Source organism: Haliaeetus albicilla, chromosome Z, assembly GCF_947461875.1.
Source record: "Haliaeetus albicilla chromosome Z, bHalAlb1.1, whole genome shotgun sequence".
Lineage (NCBI taxonomy): Eukaryota > Metazoa > Chordata > Aves > Accipitriformes > Accipitridae > Haliaeetus > Haliaeetus albicilla.
In genome coordinates, this window is record NC_091516.1 from 50,731,222 (window position 1) to 50,739,958 (window position 8,737).

Below are 8,737 nucleotides of genomic sequence, written 5' to 3' on the forward strand. Positions count from 1 at the left end.
ATTTAGTGAAGATGTCACACATCAGGCTGTCCTGCACAAGTGACTTGCAACTGTGCCTTCTGGACACCAGACGTAACCACTCTCTCTGCTATTCCCAAGTAAGGAGGAGCTAGAAGAAGCAGGCAGGCCACAACAGCTGTAACAAGCAGAGCAAGAAAGGCAGATAAGAGAGCTGTGCAGGTCTCGCGTTTCTCTACAGCTGGTGCTAGCCTCATTCTGCTTTTTCTCCAGTCATGGTCCCAGTTTATCCTCCTGGTGTATGTAACTGCTCTATTCCCCTCTTCTCACAATCTTTCAAATATGGTATGTACTGCCTCCACTTACAGGGTCAGACAATCTGGAAATTGTGCACTCAGAACAGAGCCTCTGCCAGCATTCAAGTGTTAAATACGCAGGGCTATTGCACACTTTGCCTACCTGAATTAAGGCTGGTTACTTTGCACATGCTCCTCCAGCTGGGAAGCAAACAGCAGGACACTACCAATATGATCACAAATGAGTAATACACAAGATCAGGACGCTTATGTGCGGCTGTCTCACTATGAACCTCATCACCTTTCACAAGAGCTACTGCAAAAACGCAGACCCTGCGTGCTCAGAAGCAAAACCTAATGGGCCTGTGAGCATGAGGATCATCTCCCACCATGCAAGTCCCCCAGAAAGTGCTGCCCAGGAGGACCCCGTGCCTGCAGTAGGGAGCCTTAACAGAGTGAGAGCTTCAGGCACGACAGACGTTTTCTGTGGCAGCTTACTTGTACCATTAGGGGCCCAGCTTAGACAAGCCATACTGGCGAAAGCTCCACAACGCGCCCAGCTCGCTGGCGTAAACACGCTGCACACACGGCAGCCCTCTTGCCACAGGACAACAGGTACAAGGGTAAACTTCCCACCACAGCCGCTTCAGCACCAAAACCCGCGGCGCCACCGCCCCAGGGCACTGAGCACCCACCGCGGGCGGCAGCTCCCTTACGCTCCGGCCGGCGGCGGCACCGAGACGAAGGCGGCACTCGCTCGGCGCCCCGCCCGCGCTCAACGGCCTGGCGGCGGCACTGCGCATGCCAGTGCACGGCATGCAGTGCACGCAGGCCCCGCCCCGCCCCTTCTCCCCGGGCTGCTTCCATCGCCGTGTTCGCGCAGGTGGTTCGGGGCGGTGTTGTCCCAGACCTCGACGTCTTGCTCCTGTTCGGAATTCCATCTGGTGAAGGGATGGAGGTTGTAGCCTCCCGTCTGTGGAAGACCCGGTACGCTCTTCTGCGCTGCGGGAGGAGCTGGCTCACGGCGTGTGTCGCGTTCGCCCGCCCCCCCCTCCCCCGCGGGCTCATTGGTTCATCCCTCTTGAGGCATGCGGGGAGCGGCAGGGGTCGCTGGTCTCTTCCTCGGCGCGCGCGGAGGCCGTTGGGCGGCGGTTGGGGGCGCGGGGCCGGCAGGCGCGCGCGGCGGGGCTCGGGTGAGCCCGCCCGTCGCCGGACCGAGGACTTGCCCGCCGGGGCGCGGGAAGGGGCCGAGGCGCCTTAACGGTCCAGAGCCTGTCGGGTCTCTGCTGGCGGCGGCTGACCGGGTCAGGGTGCTCGCTGAAGAGGTAGGCCAGGCTGTAGCGGGCGGCGCGGGCTGGTCCGGTAACGGGAGTCGGCGGCGGGCCTTGAAACGTCCTCCCCGAAAGCCTAGTGCTGCTCTCCCCGCTCTGGGAGGTGCCGCGGGCACGGGAGCTGGGAGGGCTTGGGGCTGGGAGGGCTTGGCTGGGCCTGGAGTGTCAGTTTGTGAGGGGAACAGCCGTGCCGCTTTAGCATGCGAACGACCTTTCCTTCCCCGCTCCTTATCTTGTCTCCATGAAACAACGCATTGAGTGAATCGGTGGTCCTTCATCCTCTGGAGTTTCTAGTTTTGAAGGCTGCTATGTAGGCTTCTCACTGCCGCTTGGGAGAACTTTCCAAAAGCTCACGTTTTGGAAGAACGAGTTTTCTAGTTGCTTTATGTAGTTGGTTTATACTGAACTCTTTTGGGCACGCTTTTGCCATGTGGCCAGCAGTGCATGGTCTTAAATGCACCATATCCCTCGACAGAAGAACCACGCGTTTTAAAGGAACACCTTTTCAGTAATGTGTGAAAGGTGGCTGGGGCCGTCGTACACAGCCACCGGTGCCTGGCTTTCTGAAATGTTGATGGGTTTCCGCATAATTCCTGGTTGCTGTAGCGGCCATGGGAACTTGTGTAATAGAGTAACCCTTAATCTTAAAATGTGCTGATAGGGATGATTGGGGCTTTTTTTTTTTTTTTTTTGAGGGTGGGGGGGATATAGAGTCTGCTGTCTGTTCTTGGAAATCAGGGAACTATTTCAGGTATTTCTTGTTAGGCTCCTTGTGCTGTTTGTGTATCTCAGTCGCTCTTCCAAGTGAACGTGTGTTCTCCCATTTTATTTCAGATGAAAGCAATGGAAGTCTGTCAATGGCCAGAGCAGGCACCAGCATGACCACAAGATGTCCCAAGAGCATGGTGTGCTTGGTTTTTCTTATTAAATGCTTACTCTTTATAAAATGTTACTTACTTGTGAATTCGCTAGGTATTTGCCTATTGATGAATTAATCTTTTTCACATGCTGTTAATTTAATTTTGCAGAGGTGATCAGTTCTAATACTTAAATTTTTGCCTTTGTGTTGCCCGTTCATTCCTGTCCAGAATGAATGTGGTGTCAAAAAAGGCAAACAGGAATTCTTGCTTAAACTGTTTAAGGAGCTGGTTATTTACCTTTCTCCTCCCTGTTTTTGCAAGGACAAAAAAAATCTAGAAATTGTATGGTTGAGCAGTTACATGGTAGACTTTGTGCTTCAGTCTTTTTAAATGAAGAATCTGACAGTTATTATAAGAGGAAAAACTAAAATTATAACGGCCACTTCTAGCATTGTTTAGCTGTCCTGTCTATTGTGATAAGATCTTACATCTGTGCTGCAAGTAATTAGTACATAACATTTCAGACTCCTGCAGTGGCCTCTAGTTTTTCTATTGCAAAAAGATCTCTACAGCTTCAGAATACTCAGCTACAGAAAAGATTAAAATCTTCTTTAATGGGGAAAAAACATGTTCTGCCTTTGTGCATTTACCTTTTTGTTATTTATGTCTGGTATTGGAAAGGTATAAAGAGAATCTCTCTGCAGGACTCTTTGATTTGGGTAATAATGTATTCTACTCTTTTGCTGTACACAGAACAGTCTTTCCTTCATACACCTTTGAAAATGTAAAGTATATTTTAATATTGCTGTTGCAGGCAGCTCGCACCTTGGGGACTGTGGCGCCTGTTCCTACCAGAATGCTTAACGCTACGAACAGTTCTTTCAGAGTTCTAGTGTGTTTTGCTGAAAGTTCAGAAGCTCACAGAGATAGCCCGATGTGGAGAAAGCCTCTAAGCATGAGAAGGGCATGTAGGAAAAAGTTACAAAGTACTGATTGCCCAGCTGTCCTGCAACTTCCTTCATTAGGTGAGTAACAATAATTTCTTGTGCAGCTGTGTCCCTCAGCCTTGTCTTACAGTGAAGCAGACTTTCTGTTGAAAAAGAAGTTTGGCAGAATGACTTTAGAGCAGAAATTGGAACTGAAACATTGAGAGTGAGATCAGCCTGGTGACAATGTTCTCATCAACAAAAGCAAAGTAAAAGGTTTGGTGTGAGTGGCTTATTAAAAGCAGTGCATGGCTGCTAGTGTGTCCCAGAGGCGTCTGTGCTTTTCTGTGTTTGGTTTTGGGGGGTGATACTGTGGAGCAGTTCAGAATACAAGGACTGAATCAAAGACTGCTGAAATGTGACAGCTCAGAATCTTACATGCAATATGCTGATTCACTGTAGGGTCTTGGAAAAGTCAACACTATTGGAAGGTTGAGTAGTGCAAGTCAGCATGAAATTCAGTGGTACAAACAAGGCACTAATAAAAATTGCGTGTATTATGAAAGATATTTTCAGTGCTGAAACTGTGGTTTGTGTAACCTACATACCCAAGGGCATGACAAATAATCCAAGTCTTTGAAGCCAGGACCTTCTCGGTCAATATTGGAAATGTGATCTAAGAATGATCCAGTACAGAGAAATCGTCATCATACCTTACCTGCATTTCAGGGGATGCAAACCATACTGAGTAAACTATTTGACAGCTTACTGACAGCCTATTAAGTATTAGAGCTGAGTCAATTTATAGAGACTATCAAGGCTATAGAGACTGAAGACTATATTGAAGGTGAAATTCCGAGTGCAAACTTAAGTTTTAAGTAACTGAAGACATTACTGATTGTCTTGTAAATTAGAAAGGGTCACAATATTACACCGCATGCTACAGCGTGTTGTTCCCATTGAATACGTGCAGTACTTGGTGAAAGAAAAAAATGCTGGAGGTTCTTTTTAGCAGCAGCAGCTGATTTTTATGACTGTAAATGGGCTAGTTGCTCAGACATAGGAAAGTACAGCAGTGATGAAAGGTAGATTGAATGGAGTAGAAAACCAATAAAAGATGTCCTGCTTGCACATCTTGTGCAATTGTGCCTCCTTTCAACCTCATAATGCATTATGTTCTAGGACACAAAGAATCAAAAGTGTCTTTTGCATATTTGTTTGTGTTATTGTTTTTGTTGTTTCACTGATGCATCCAGCTCTCCTAGAGACATAGTGAAGAGGAGGGTACTGAGGCAGAGTGCTGCACAGTGGTATTTCCACGGAAAAATTATAAATACTGTTCAAGAAAACTTGGAAGAGGTAACAGTTATGGAGAAGTTTTGGGAAGAATTGGGGTGGCATTTGGCACCCAATAATGAGTCTTTTGGATTACTCAGTCTTTTGAACAATAAACAGTTTTGTTGCCGCCTTTTTTTATTTTTTCACTGTGCTAGAAATCCATAATACTGTACAAACTACGGCAGAAGAAAAATATAGATTGTATAATTGTGTGGTGTTTGCAGGAGCAGCTTTCAAAATATGATTGCAGCTCTGGGAAAGCAGACTGCTTATTTGGCAGCTGTTCCCGAGACAACATGACAAATTCTTAAGCGAAGCTGTGCAAACTGAGCTGTGTCAAGTTCTGAAGGAAGTTTGTGATCCAGTAGTTGTCCATGCTGAAGACAGATTCAGAAAGTGATTTCCCAGCTGCTACCAGACTGGTTGATCTGGATTTGTTTAAAGAATATATGCCATTTCCTGATGAGAAATTACTTAAGTAACTTTTGGGGAAAAATTAAACTGAAGATGGTTCAGTATTTTGCCTGAATACACACATGTTCATAGAAAAGTCAATGTGAGTGATGCAAGATCCACTACATCACTGTTGGTTTTCTTGCAGGAAAGAATGTAACAGAAGTCTTCTGTGAAGTGATGAAATTCCTTCAAGTTTGTCACAGTGCCCTTGAAAATACTAGAATCGGAAAGGTTCATGCATTGAAATGTGAAAATCTGCTTGAGCAACATGAAAAACACAGATGCAGTTATTGCTTTACCAGTGCTGTCGATAAAAAATGAACTAGTGAAATCCATCCCAGACCTTCAGCACCATAGGCACTGGGGGTTTTTGCAAGGCTGAATAGAAGGATGGGCACCCTTTATATGAACCTGCCAGACACTGGGAAGAGAAATGTATGTGTAATCCACTGTGAGTAATGTATCTAATAACAGGGCTGCTACTTGTTTTTCAACATAAAATTACTAATCTCGTCTATTATTGGCTTACTATTCTTTTAAACTGTTGCATGCACATCTGTGCTTTATACATGAGCTACTACTACAAAACTTACTATTGATTCCCACCAGCTAGAAAGTGTTAGTACTGCCATCAACTTGTAGTTAGAATCTGAAACCTTGCTTAGATGGGCAAAGAGCCTCTCTTGCATGTAAGCTCTTCAAAAATTAGTTTTTCAGACTTTGGCTTTTAACGTTTTTCCAAAGGGATGAGGGGGAAGCTGATCCTTGTAACTTTGCACCAGTCTCAGGAATCTAGAGGATGTTACTGAAGACAGCTGTGTGCTACATGTGTCCAATCTCACATTGTGTTTACTTTTTTCCCCTAAGGAAGAATTGTTATAACAAGCCTGAGACCAGCGGGAATCTCTGCAGGACCACTCCCTAAGAAACAAACTGTTAAAAAGATGAAATGTTAAGGCTGCATGTAGTAGCACAAGGTGCTTCTAACTGTATTGGGGCAGTATCTGGTAATGTTTATGTAGACAAAAAATAAAGATTTATGTTTCTGTTCTAAGAATTTCTGTCTTTCCCAAGCTATAACAGCAGTTGCTTCTGACAGTTCTGAGTTCCTCTACATTGTTTTTGGGATACCAATTCACCCCTTTGGACTAAATAAAACCTAGAAGCTATTAAGTGGGTGGGAGGTCATCACTGAAACCATGGTCTTCTGTAGTTATCAGAGATTGAGTTAGCGGAGATTTGTATTGTAGTGGGGAAAAGTAGAAATTAAAATTCAGCAAAGCTGTGTTTAAAAATAGCAGGAAAGGTCTCCAACATGGAAAACTGCAAGTTTCGTTTATTATTACCTTAATCAGCTGCATAATACAGTACTTCAACTAAACTTGAAGTAGAGTGAAATACTGTAGGGATAACAACTGGAATTCCTGGTTGTTTTTTTAGAAAGACTTATGATAAATTAATTTTATCAGAAGAGCAAATGCTGGAATTACGTATCTTGCAATGTCTGATTTTTTCAGTACTGAATGTAAGTAAATTATTAACGCAAAGTCTAAGCATAAGTTAGTTTTGGGGTTGTAGAGAGGGAAGGAGGTTTAGACAAGAGAATTAAATTTTAGTGATCCAACATGTAATTTATTGGATGCACTTGAAAGTTTAGGGTTTCTGTTAGGGATTATATTCCCTGAAGATACCATCTGTTCAGGAGTTTTGCTCACGGGTCTTTGTTCTTAAAGTGCAAGACTGGCACGAATAGCTTTTAAGACTTCTTTTTTTTTTTAAACTCTTGACAGTGACAGCTAATGCCAAGTTTTAATGACTGCTGTCTAAAATGTTAATTCCCTTTCAACAAGAAAAATTTTAGAATCTTAAGCTTCACTGTGTAATACCTGCTTCATAGTGTAGAAGAAAGAAAAAATGAGGGAGAGGAATAGGTCCGTGTAAGGGGCACTGATTACTAAAACAGTAATGCTGGTGAACGTTAAGTGTGGTGTTAAGCATTAGGACTGCCTTTTAGTTTTTAAGAGTTGCTAACTGGACTGTACCCTTGAAAAAAACTCAAGACTCCTTAACTATTTTTTTTCCCCTTCCTCTGTTTTACATGAACAAAATGTCTGACAAGACTGTTGAAGTTGATAGTATTAAAAAGTAGAAGGGGAGGACAGATTCTCAAGGTGGTCTAGGGGAGCAAGAGAACAAAGCTTTGTGCACTGGCTTGGTGTTGCACCAACCCTCCTTTCTGTTACTTATCTCCAGTGCTCTGTATTAAAGGCTGCAAATCAGAACTCTTGAGAGGTATGCACAGAAAGAAAATTGGCTTGTTCCAGATTTCTCTTTAACCTTTTAGCACACTGCATCTGAGTGGACTAAGGCTAGCTGTATTAAATGAAAACAGTTTATCAGTGGATGACCTGTGGAGGCATTCTTGAATGTCAAATTGTTACCTCTTTTCCCTAGCAAAGGGGCTCATTTGTAGTAAATACAATGGTGGTATTTTATGAAGAATGTCAATTACTTTCTGATATTCTCACTGAGGAAATAACTGTATAGTCCTAGCTATTTTTGAGATTTTAACATTGAGTAAGGTGTATCATTTAATTGGTGACCAGCTGGGAGGGCAGTGGTTTTCTTCCACTCTTGTATTGGGTCTGGTTGAGATGGAGTTAATTTTCCCTGTAGCAGCCTTCATAGTGCTGTGCTGTGCTCTGCGTTGGTAGCTAGAAAGGTGTTGATAACACACCAGTGTTTTGGCTGCTGCATCAGAGCTGTCTCTCCAACGTTTGCCGCTTGCCCAGCAGGCTGGGGGTGGGTGAGATCTTGGGAGGGGACACAGCTGGGACAGCTGACCCAAACTGACCAAAGGGATATTCCATACCATATGGTGTCTGCTCAGCAATAAAAGCTAAGCAGGGAGCGGGGGGGGGCATTTGTTATTACAACATTTGTCTTCTGGAGCAACTGATAGGTGTACTGAAGCCCTGCTTCCAAGGAAGTGGCTGGACATCAGCTGCTGATGGGAAGTAGGGAATAAATCTTGTTTTCCTTTCCTTCTGTGCATGGCCTTTGCTTTTGCTTTATTAAACTGCCTTTATTTTGACCCACAATTTTTTTTTTCCATCTTATTTCCTCTCCCTCACTGTCCTGCTGAGCAGGGGAGTGACAGGGCGGCTTGGTGGGTACCTGGCATCCAGCCAAGGGCAACCCACTGCAACTCCTATCCAGGAGACAAATACAGGAGAGAAATTAAAACAGGCACATTAAGGAGAGCGCATGTGCCACACTGGCTTTGCATCTGTATGTTTGGTTTTGACAGCTTATGTAGCCTGCTGTTCTTTTCTGGTGATGTTTAGGTAAGAGAGGAAACTGTAGTATGGATATGCACTGGAAGTATAAAACTTAGGCTGGCAACTTTCTGTTACCAGGAAAAATACTTAATCTGAAGAAGCAGTATCCTCAAGTGGATTTTAATTGGTATGACACCTGTTTTTACCAGATGGTGTTGTCAAATGAATCTGTGTTTCTGAAGGCTTTGCTCCTTTGTGTAATGTAAATAAGACACACAGGCAACCATGGAA

At 44.3% G+C, this 8,737-nt stretch overlaps 1 long non-coding RNA gene and 1 other non-coding gene across 3 annotated transcripts; both read left to right on the forward strand.

Moving 5' to 3' along the window:
• Nucleotides 1–1,378: 1,378 nt before the first annotated feature.
• LOC104325659 (uncharacterized) lies at nt 1,379–6,222 on the forward strand. Of its 2 annotated transcripts, none has more exons than XR_011323407.1 (5): nt 1,379–1,579; nt 2,420–2,490; nt 3,260–3,470; nt 5,311–5,616; nt 6,033–6,222. It is a non-coding gene; the product is annotated as an uncharacterized lncRNA (long non-coding RNA). The 2 variants fall into 2 exon arrangements; XR_011323406.1 differs by having other exon boundaries at nt 5,311–5,600.
• LOC138684008 (small nucleolar RNA SNORA13) lies at nt 2,642–2,773 on the forward strand. The gene has a single exon (XR_011323495.1). It is a non-coding gene; the product is annotated as a small nucleolar RNA SNORA13 (small nucleolar RNA).
• Nucleotides 6,223–8,737: the final 2,515 nt, after the last annotated feature.